At 43.8% G+C, this 11,890-nt stretch overlaps 1 long non-coding RNA gene across 1 annotated transcript in view; it reads left to right on the top strand.

The window, feature by feature from the left end:
• Window positions 1-11,634, top strand: part of LOC103885604 — a 40,150-nt gene extending 28,516 nt beyond the window's left edge. The window contains exons 3-4 of the long non-coding RNA XR_001904002.3: window positions 10,761-10,875; window positions 11,446-11,634. This is a non-coding gene — a long non-coding RNA (uncharacterized LOC103885604). The remainder of the gene's footprint in view (window positions 1-10,760; window positions 10,876-11,445) is intronic.
• The last annotated feature ends 256 nt before the right edge of the window (window positions 11,635-11,890 follow it).

An 11,890-nucleotide genomic window follows, 5' to 3' on the forward strand; every position in this document is an offset into this window, starting at 1 on the left:
GTCAGGCATGGTGGCAGATGCCTGTAATCCCGGCTACCTGGGAGACTGAGGCAGGAGAATCACTCGAACCCAAGAGGTGGAGGTTGCGGTGAGCCGAGTTCATGCCACTGCACTCCAGCCTGGGCACCAAGAGTTAAACTCCATCTCAAAAAATAAATAAATAAAATAAAAATAAAAAATAAAAATATTAAGGGGTCTTGAGGCCAGACGTTTTGCTGCAGGGTAATGTGACTGGGCTGTTTCACCGGAGGGGCTCAGTTGCCCGTGTTCATGTGTCTTTTCTCTGGGCTATGTGGTGCGTTGCATTATTTGTCCATATAATTTTATTTTCTCCCTGCCTTTGCCATGAATCTGGGAGAGGTGCACTTCCCTGCCGTTTGGAGCTGTGCTTGGCCACATGACTTGCTTTGGCTTTTGGAATGTAGAGCTGAGCTTTTAAATGTTTTTGTGGGTGTCCTTTAGTGTGCCCTTTTGTCCTTTGTTATCCAGCATAAGAACATGAGACAAGTAGCCACTGGCCCCAAATGGAGAGATTCATGAAGAAGACCTTAACCCAGCCTTCAGTCTGGAGCCTCCATGAGCCTAGATGAGCTAAGCTGAACCCCAGCCAACCTGCAGGCTCACAAGTATGAAAAATAAATGTTTGTGATTGTAAGCCAGTGAGAGTTGGGGCTATTTCCCAGCCTTATTGTAATGGAAGCCTTATTCATACAGAGTTCCAGAGAGGACTTCTGTGATCTCCTGCCTCAGGTGGGTGTGGGTGGGTGTGTAGGGATAAGGCTGGCTGTGGGCCTTTCTCACAGCTGAGTGGGGGAAGAGGATTTAAAGGGGTTGGGGGATGGCATCATCATGGAGCGTGTGGACTTTTCACCTAATCCTCTTGTGTTGAGTATGATCCTTCTACTCACACCTGTGTGCGGTGACCCAGCTCTTAAGTCCCTTTGATTGGACATCTAGAGAAAGGGAACCTCCAGGGTTGATGAAAGTGCAGCTGATAAACTATGCTTAGTTTTATCAACTGTGCTATTAAAAATCTGATGAAGGTGCAGGATCTGCAATTCCTTTCGGACCTGTGGACTCTCACAATCAATACTTCATTCCTTGTTATGGCTGGATGATAGCTTATTTTATGAACATACCGCATATTGTTTGTCTATTCAACAATTGATGGACAAAGTGACCTTTAAAAATGGTAAATCAGATCATGTCACCCCCTTTCACAAAATCCTACAGCATACCAGTAACAAAATTCTCATGGCCAGCCAGGCCTTGCAAAACTGGCTTCTGTCCACCGTTCTTACTTCCTTTATCACGTCTCCCGTCTTGGCTCATTATATTACCAATCACACTGGTCTTTTGTTTGGTTCCTTGAAAATCCTAAGTTTAGGCCGGGCGCGGTGGCTCAAGCCTGTAATCCCAGCACTTTGGGAGGCCGAGGCGGGCAGATCACGAGGTCAGGAGATCGAGACCATCCTGGCTAACATGGTGAAACCCCATCTCTACTAAAAATACAAAAAAACTAGCCGGGCGCGGTGGCAGGCGCCTGTAGTCCCAGCTACTCGGAGGCTGAGGCAGGAGAATGGCCTGAACCTGGGAGGCGGAGCTTGCAGTGAGCCGAGATCGCGCCACTGCACTCCAGCCTGGGTGACACAGCGCGAGACTCCGTCTCAAAAAAAAAAAAAAAAAGAAAATCCTAAGTTTAGTCCTACCTCAGAGCTTTTGCACTTGATTTTTCTTCTGACCAGGGTGTTCTACCTTCAAATAGCTGCTCCTCCTTAAAATAGCTGCTCCTTTCCTATCCCCCCTGTCATTGCCTCTGTGAGGCCTTTCTACATTCTCTACTCAAAGTATTCCACACACCCTGCAACATTTCCTTTCTAACCCTCAGTATTGCCCACTATTGCCTAGTATTTCTACTTGTTCTCCTGTTCATGGCCTTTCTCTCTGTAATGTAAGCTTCAAGAAGGCAGGTGCTAGCTGATACCTTTACTGCTCTATCCCTGGACATGGGGTAGGCCTGGCACAAAGTGAGTGCTAAGTCTGCATTCAATGAATGAATGAATTTAAGGTTATTTTTATATATTCCAATCCTGTAAAAATCTCTTGAGTTACTCCTTTTATCACTTCCTGTGATAAGCAGAATAGTGCCTCCTTCCAAGATGTCTATGCCATAATCCCCAGAACCTGTATGTTACTTTACATGGCACAGCGACTTTGCTTGCAGACACTGACATTGGTAGATTATCCTAGATTATCTGGGAAGACCAAATCTAATCATATGTGTCCTTAAAATTAAAGATGCATTTCCAGCTGAGACTTTTCAGAGAGATTTGTTGCAACGTAAGAAAGGTCAAAGAGATGTGATATTGCTGGCTTTGAAGATGAAGGAAGGGACCATAAGCCAAGGAATGCGGGTGGCCTCTAGAAGCAGAAAAGTCAAGGGAACTGTTTCTCCCCTAGAACTTCCAGACGAAATGCAGCTACCTGCCCCTGGATTTTAGCCCAGTGAGACTTATGTTGTACTTCTGATGTCCAGAACTGCAAGTTAATAAACTGGTACTGTGTTAAGGAACAACAGTGTGGAAATTTATAATGGCAGCAATAAGGAACGAATATGTGACCTTGCCTCTGTTTTCTCTTTTCTTTCCTTCTTAGATATTTGACTGAATTTAAGTCAGAATTTACCTGAATTTTCCCAGTGGTGACTAGTTTAAGCTTTCAGTTGGAATTTTAAGAGAGAGCTCTAGTTCAATTCTAGAAAAGTAAAGAAAATTTGATTTTGCCCATCTGACTTGTGGCCTGGCAAATACATATGCACCATGTATGGTTCTAGGATTCTTAGTATGTCATTGAAACTCTGCTTAGTTTATCAAATGTGCTATTAAGAATCTGATGAAGGTGCAGAGCCGGCGACACCTTTTGAACCTGTGAACTCTCGGAATTGATACCATCATTGATCCTGATTTTAAAACCTATGCATGAGTTTAAGAAGCATGTAAACCACATAAGTTTTTCCTGCCATCATAGGCTTTTGTATCTCATTGCTACCCTCTTGGTGGCAGCCGCCTTCCCTCAGATGAGTGCCCTCCCTGGCTTCTGATGCATTTGTAGTGCCATCAGCTGCTTTAGACATCTGGTTCCAACTTTAAGAGCTCTTCCCTGATGGGTCCCAAAGTAGCAGGCACTTGGTCGCTTCCTCTACCTCACTCTCTGTCCCAGCAGAACAGCGAGACAACATTTATATCTTTCCCTGCGCTATTCACCCAGTCACACATTCAACAGCTATTTAACAAGAGGCACAGAGGTTCTAGGCATTGTTACTGGTATAGGAGGATCAGAAACGAAGAAGTCTGACCACAAACAAATACAGAAGTCAACATGTAGCATGTCAGCTGAGCAAAAGTGTGATGGAGAAAAGAAGAAAGCAGAGTAAGGAGAACATGCACGGGACTCCTGGTTCAGATCGGTGGGTGGGGAAGACCTCATTGAGGAGGTAACATTTGAGCAGAAGCCTGAAGGAGGTGAGGGAGTGAGCCAGGAGGCTATCTGGAGGAAGGGCATTCTAGGAAGAAGGAGAAAGTGCAAAGGCCTTGATGCAGGATTCTACCTGGTGTGTTTGGGAACAGCAAAGGAAGCCAGTCCCTGAAGGGATGAGTGAGGGGAAGTCAAGAGAAGGTACGCACAGAGAGGTAAGAGGTGATCTGATGGGCACAGGCTTTGTGGGCCACAGCAAGGACTTGACGGGCTTTTCCTCTGAGACTGGAGCCCCTGGAGGATTAGAGCAAAGGAGAAGCCTGAGTCTTTGGAAGTGTTGCTCCGGCACTGTGCTGAGCATAAGTACTGCGGGAAGAGTGGAAGCAGGGAGACCCGTTAGGGAAGGGTTGTAGAGAGGATGAGCACCTGGATCAGGATCATAGTGGTAGGACATGCTGGGATACTGTAAATATTTTTAAAAACTATTATGGAAAATTTAAAACATAAAAGCAAAGAGAATAGTAAAATGAAACTGAGTAACCATCACTCGGCTTCCACAATAATCAACTCAGGATCATCTTGTTTCCTTGCTACCCACCCTGCTTCTGTATTATTTTAAAGCAAATTCAAGACATCTAATGATTTCATCTGTAAATATGTTAATAAGTGTCTCTAAAAGAGGCCATCTTATTACCGCCATACCATTATTGTACTCACAAGAAGCAACAAGAATTCCTCAAGATCTCCAAATGTCTAGCCCATGTTTGAAAGTCAAGCCAATGGAACTTTCTGATACATTGGATCTGGGATTGAGAGGAAGAGAGGGGTCCAGGATGTCAACAATTTAGGGCCTGACAACTGGAAAAATTGTTTTACGTTTACTGAGATGAGAGAGACTGTAGGAAGAATAGGTTTTGGGGCTGGGGGTGGATAAGAATTCGCGTTTAGGCATTTTGTGACTTGCAGTACAGGTCTGGCTGTGTTAACAGGAACGACCAGTGGATTAAATCAGAATTTTCTCCCCCTCTCATACAACAATTCTGAGAATAAAGCTATGCAAGGATGGTTCAGTGGCTACTGTGCTGGGGACTCGATCTCCTATTTTGTTGCTCTTCTATCCTTAAAAGAGCTTCCATCATGTCCTCCAATGGAAGGTGGAACTCCACCCTCACTTCTACAGGAAAGAGAGGAGGAGAAATGAAGGGGATATGTCTTTTCTTTAAAGGCAAGACCTGAATGTGACAGATGCCACTTCTCATGTCCCATCGGCCAAAACTCACATGGCCACAAGTAGCAAGGGAGTAAATACAGGCTCTAGCTAAGTAGCCATATTCATAGCTAAAACCCAGAGGGTCTATACTAATGGAAGAAGGGGAGATTGGATGCTTGGAAACAGCTACTAAAAGTTAAGTTTGAGAAGCTAATGGGCATTCACATAGAGCTGTTGAGTTCATCATGGGTCTGGAGGTGGGCTCCAGTTGGGGATGTTTATCAGAGAGTTACCAGCATAAAGATGGCATTTCAATCCAAGGGACTGATAATCCTTCCAAGAAGCATAGCCAGAGAAGAGAAGAGAACCAATGCTGAGCCCTAGGCCCCTCTGGTATCTCAGGGTTGAGGACATGAGGACACATCAGTGCAGGAGACCATGGAAGAGTATCCACTGAGGTAAAAGGAGAACCAAGAGGGTGGCGTTTTGGAAACTGAGTGGCAATTTTGTGGAACTAAGTTGAATAAAACCCTCAGGTTTTAGTAGCTGAGGCAGGTGACCTATTTATGATCTCAAATTGAATTTGGAGCCTTGCCATGTAGCCTATATATTAAATGTACTCTTCAGATTTGAAGAGTATCCGCTTAACCATTTTCAAAAGACACTGCAACCAATAAGAAATAAGGAAAATTTACCTTATTATTAAAGATTATAAAACTTCACAATGCCTTATAGTTATTTATGTGTATTTTCTCCATTCAATCATGAATATACCTCTAATGCAGAGACTGTGTTTTATGTAATTGTGTATTTAATTCTTTTTTTTTCTTTTTCCAACTTTTCTTTCCAGTTCAGGGGTACATGTGCAGGTTTGTTACATGGCTATATTGCCTGATGCTGAGGTTTAGGGTACAAATGATCTCATCACCCAGGTGCTGAGCATGGTGCCCAACAGCTTTTCACCCCTTCTCCCTCTCCCCTCTAATAGTCCCCAGTATTTATTGTTGCCATCTTTATGTCCATGAGTACCCAGTGTTTAGCTCGTACTTATAGGTGAGAAAATGTGGTATTTGGTTTTCTTTTCCTTCATTAATTTACTTAGGATTACAGCCTCCAGCTTCATCCATGTCGCTACAAAGGACATGATTTTTCTTTTCATGGCTGCATAGTATTCCGTGGTATGTTTGTACCACATTTTCTTTATCCAATCCACCACTGATGGCCACCTGGGTTGATTCCACATCTTTGCTCTTGTGAATAGTGCTGTGATGAACATGAGTGCATATGTCTTTTTGGTAGAACAACTTGTTTTATTTTGCATATATACCTAGCAGTGGGATTTCTGGGTCCAATGGTAGTTCTATTTTAAGTTCTTTTATCTCCAAACTGCTTTCCATGGTGGTTAAGCTAAATTGCATTCCTACCAACAGTGGATAAGTGCTCCCTTTTCTCCACAGCCTCACCAACAAATGTTGTTTTTGACTTTTCAATAATAGCCATTCTGATGGGTGTGAGGTGATCTCATTGTGATTTTGATTTATCTTTTTTTGATGATTAGTGATGTGGAACATTTTTTTCATGTGTGTGTTGACAGCTTGTATGTCTTCTTTTGAGAAGTGTCTGTTCATGTCTTTTGCCCATTTTTAAATGGGGTTATTTGTTTTTAGTTGTTCAATTGTTTAAATTCCTTATAGATTCTGGATATCACTGCTTTGTTGGATGCATAATTTGCAAATAGTTTTCCCATTCTGTAGGTTGTCAGTTTACTCTGTTGATAGTTTCTTTTGCTGTGCAGGAGCTCTTTAGTTTAATTAGGTCCTGCTTGTCAATTTTTGTTTTTGTTGCAATTGCTATTGAGGACTTAGCCATAAATTCTTTCCCAAGGCCAAAGTCCGGAATGGTGTTTCCTAGTTTGTCTCCTAATATTGTTATGGTTTGTGGTCTTACATTTAACTATTTAATCCATCTTGAGTTAGTTTTTGCACATGGTGAAAATTTGCATCTGGTGAAAGGTTGTGAGTTTCATTCTTCTCCATATGGCTAGCCAGCTGTCCCAGCACAATTTATTGAATAAGGAGTTTTTTTTCCCCATTGCTTATTTTTGTCAACTTTGTTGAAGATCAGATGGCTATAGGTGTGCAGCTTTATTTCTGGGTTCTCTATGCTGTTCCATTGGTTTATATGTCTGTTTTTGTACCAGTACCATGCTGTTTTGGTCACTGTAGCCTTACAGTATAGCTCAAAGTTGGGTAATGTGATGCCTCCAGCTTTGTTCTTTTAGCTTTGGATTGCTTTGGCTATTTGGGCTCCTTTTTTGGTTCCATATAAATTATAGAAAAGTTTTTTCTAAAATGATGTGAAAGATTACTTTGGTAGTTTGACAGGAATAGCATTGAATCTGTAGATTGCTTTGGGCAGTATGATGATTTTAACAATATTGATTCTTCCAATCATGAACATAAAATGTTTTTCCATTTGTTTGTGTCATCTGTGATTTCTTTTGGCAGTGTTTTGTAGTCCTCCTTATAGAGATCTTTCACTACCTTGGTTAGATGTATTTCTAGATATTTTATTTTATCTTTTTGTGGCTATTGTAAATGGGATTGTGTTCTTGATTTGGTTCTAAGCTTGAACATTATTGGTGTACAGAAATACTACTGATTTTCATACATTTATTTTGTATCCAGAAACTTTACTGAAGTCATTTATGAGTTTCAGGAACCTTTTGGTGAAGTCTTTAAGGTTTTTTAGTTATAGAATCATATCATCCATGAAGATAGATGGCTTGACTTCTTCTTTTTCCTGTTTGGATGCCTTTTATTTCTTTCTCTTGCCTGAATACTCTGGGTAAAACGTCCAGTACTGTGCTGAATAGGAGTGGTTGTATTTAATTCTTTATCTCCCTTACTATGATGCCTGGCATATTACAGGTGCCCAATAAATATTTTTGATTAAAAAAGAAACATATTTTTGGGAATTCAGATTTGACCATAATTGTGTGTTGAGAAAATTGTCTCTTGATATGGAAACTTCCCTGCCTTTCTTCCCTGACTTTCTAAAATATCCTGTATTCAGAGAGCATTTTAGTCAGTCCAGGCTACTATAACATAAATACCAGCGACTGGGTGGATCACACAACATGCATTTATTTCTCACACTTCTAGAGGCTGAGAAGTCCAAAACAAAGTTGCCATGTGATTTGGTTCCTGGTGAGGGCACTCTTTCTGGTTGCCAGATGCTATATCTTCATATGGTGGAGAGAGAGATTATGTTTCTCTTGTCTTTTTAAAATAAGGGCACTAATTCCATGCCTGAGGGCTCCACCCTCCTGACCTATCACCTCCCGAAGGACTCACCTCCAAATACTATCAACTGGGGATTAGGACTTAACAACATAGAAATTTTAGAGGGACACAACATTCAGTTTGTAGCCAAGGGACTACAAATAGAGTCAGAGATGAAAAAGATGGGCTGTCCCTCAGGCTGAGCCTGGGAAATGGGAGGCAGAGTGGCTTTGGGGCAAAGTCAGAAAAATCAATTTAGGCCTGAGAGGGCCTAAATGGGTGAAGGTAATTAACTAAGTGCAGCTTTGGACTGGAGAGTTCAGAGAGAATTGGCTGCAAATATCCAGAAGCAGATCTCAAAAGAGGAATGAGAACTAAGAGCTCTCTTGGTTCCTGACAAATTTTCTGATTCGTGGCCTTTTGGTAAAACTCCCTTATTTTGAAAGTAGCCTGTGTGTTTGTTCTTTATAATCAGTCATTTCTTGGGGATGGTTGTAAATTAAAGATAAAGTTTTTTTTACTATTTATATTTTTCAGATATCCTGCAATTATCATAGCATTGCTTTTCTTTTTATTTATTTACATATTTACAGAGACAGCCTGTTGCCCAGGCTGGAAGCTCACTACAGCCTCAAACTCGCGGGCTCAAGTGATCCTTCCACTTCATCCTCCAAGTAGCTAGGACTACTGGTATGCATCACCACTCCTGGCTAAATTTTAATTTTTGTAGAGACATCATCATCATGTTGCCCAAACTGGTCTTTTATTGGTACACATTTATGAGGTACAAGTATAATTTTTTTATATGCATAGTTAGTTTTAATCAGAAAAAAATAGTATATTTGGGTCTAAACACCAGTTAAGGAGGTGAGGAGAGGCTGGTGGTCCTCTAAGGGCTGGGGTCCAGCTTGGAACTGGAGCCCAAGGAAGACAGCAGTTAGAGGGGGCAGAGCCACGGGGGTCCGCCAAGGGCTGTGGAGTGGGGAGCAGAAGCAGAGATGGCCTGCTGCGCCTGAGTCAGGCCAGAGCCCCTCAGAAGCCCCCCAGAGCCTGTGGGTGGAGGGGAGCGCTATTTTGCCTCTTGCTCTCCTGAAGCCTTGGCAGCCCAGGTGAGGAGATGAGAGGTGCTGTCAGGCTTGCTAAGTAAGGTTAGGGGGCCACTGTGGCCTCTAGTGCTGAAGGAGAGGCCAGATCCATCAGCTCTGCTGGCCCAAGGCCCCACATTTTTGTGTGTGTGTGCACCCCAGCACAGACACTTCTTGGTTTCTCAGTGGAGAGCACCCTCCTTCTCCCCTCTGCCACTAGAAGCTGCAGGAGCTAAGAGATCACTGCTGGGCAGCCCCGCCTGGAGTGTCTTGTCTTTCATCGCCTTGGGGTGGTTGTGTTTGTTACCCTCCTTTCTTGATCTGATTGAAATGAATGGGCCAAGTAGCAAAATATCCATGATTGTCCTCCCAGGCTGGAGTCTCAGGACCTGTGCTTTGGAAAGCCTCTTCTCATCCTAGGAGCAGTGACTGTGGCACTGACTCTACCCACACTCACTGCAGCATCATGGTCCTGGGAGTTTTTGCTGCCTCTCTTGCCCTGAGATGCATGGTATTCTGTAGGGTTTGCCTCATCTGTTCTCCACTGTCTTCCCTACTCTCACATCATAGCCCCAGCTAACACCTAACACCTCTAATTCTCTCTGCCCACAGTGACCTTTCTCACTGCCTGGAAACACCCCCACCTGCGTGCTCCATGGGTGTCTTGAACTCTGTATGTTCAAAACTAACTTTTCTGTCTTCACCCCAAAGCCAATGTGCCTCCTCATGTTCCCAAGCTGAGACACTTAGTGTCCCAAACTGAAAACTGTTCCCATTTGAAACTCCTTTTTGTCCCTCACCCCTCCCTCTCCTATCTAATCAACCACAAAGTCTAACCATTTCCACTCCGACAATAACCTTAAATCCACTTTATCTTACCCATCGCTACCATTCCTGCCTTGGTTAAGGCACTATTACATTTGTCTCTAACCACCTCCTTGTTGGTCTCCCTGCGTCCCTTCGACTCCCCCATAGATCCTCCCACAAACCCTTCCAGAGTGATTTTTCTAAGCACCAGAGCTGTCATGCCCCTGCCTAATGCCCTTGTCTCTTTTTCCCCACCAGCCTGACTCCCCGTCACTGTGCCCTGGGTTGCAGCCACACAGGGCTGCCCCAGTTCCCTGGGCAGCCAAAACCTTCATGCTTTTTCCTCCATGTCCTTTCCCATTCTGTAGACTCAGCGCAGACACCACCTTTCTTGAGAAGTCTTCTGAGCTCCCTGAAGAACACTCTGTCCTTCCTCTTGCTTCCCACACCCCCCTTTTCTCTTTTACCTTGGTACTCATGGTGCCGCGCTGAGATTGTTAATAAGCCTGACTGCCGTTGGATTGCAGGACACCTCAGGGGCAGGGCCCCTTGTCACACTTAGTTTTGCACTCTACCAAGTACCTGGTCCTTAGTAAATGCTCCTACCATATGGAAAGAAAGACAAAAAGAAGGACTCAGTGGAGATTTTCTACTCAACCTTGTTGTGCTGGATTTTTAATGGCTGCCTCCTCACCAGGCATCCCCACTTCATGTAACTATGGCTCCTGCTATCTAGGAGGTACCCTCTCCTTCTGTCTGAGAACGCAATGCTCTGGGGGCAGCTCACGCTCAGGCCTGAGCAGAGCCAATCAGCACATCACATTCCTATGGCTTCGGTGAATCACTCCCTCCCCGCCTGCTTCACTTTTCATCTTTTAAGAAGGTTCTCTTTCCTGCTAGACTTGAACCAGGGGAGATGTAAGTCTGAGGCTGCTGTCACCTTCTTGCCACTATGTGGAGTCTGCAAATGACAGTGATTCCTGGAGGGGAGCAGAGCTGAACAGGTACAGAGGAGGTGAGGCCTGGTTCCTGAGTGGTTTACCCCTGGACTTTTCAGAAAACAGAAATGTAGTGGGTTGAAGAGTGACCTCTTTCAAAAAATTCATGTTCACCTGGAGCCTCAGAATATTATCTTATTTGGAAATAGTTTTGATTTTTTTTTTCCAGACATAATTAAGGTAAGGATCAAGATGAGATCACACTGGAAAAGATGGGCCCTAAATCCAGTGAGAGGATAGGAAGGTCATTATTCTGTCCTAATAAGAGACAGAGACGGGCACACAAAGACAGAGAAGAAGGTCACGTGTTGATGGAGGCAGAGACTGGAGTGATGCCCTTCCAAGCCAGGGAGTGCCTGGGTCCACCAGGTGCTGGAAGAGGCACTGAATGGATGCTTCTTGAGAGCCTTTGGAGGGAGCATGACCCTGCCGACACCTTGATTTTGCACTTCTGGCCTCTGGAAGTGTAAGAGGGTAAATTTTTATGGCAGCCCTAGAACACTAATCCCAGAGCCAATAAAGGTCCCTCCTCCCCTGACCTTTGTAAAAAAATTAAGCCATTTTGAGTTTTTTTCCCCCCTTTGCAGGAATCCTCATTGGTAAACTGGTGGAGTCCAGAGCAATTGTGCTTGACAAATAAAAGCCAATGATCTGGGTGATGAAAGCATAACAGCAAGACCAATCATGAGGAATCCTCAGGGCCCCCGATGAGGAGGGAGGTGAAGCTCCAGCTCCGCTGTACCTGAAGTCTGACAAATAAATGTCCTGAGAATGGAGGAGGTCTGGAGGTAAACGTCTTGTCTCCAGGTCTAACATAAACTACTTTTTGATGAACTTGGGAAGAGTTGACAACCCTCCTTGAGGGATGAGAGGCAGAGTGAGGTCCTGGGTTGTCACCTTTGTTAGTATTTGAGTTTCCACATAAAAAGAAATGCATGAGTTTGACTCCTCTGCATGCCATCCTGAGCACACATGGTATTTCTTATCGAAGTGCTGGGATGGGGAGCTTAGTGGTCCCTGTCTCCTAGACCA

Source organism: Papio anubis, chromosome 5 (genome assembly GCF_008728515.1).
Source record: "Papio anubis isolate 15944 chromosome 5, Panubis1.0, whole genome shotgun sequence".
Lineage (NCBI taxonomy): Eukaryota > Metazoa > Chordata > Mammalia > Primates > Cercopithecidae > Papio > Papio anubis.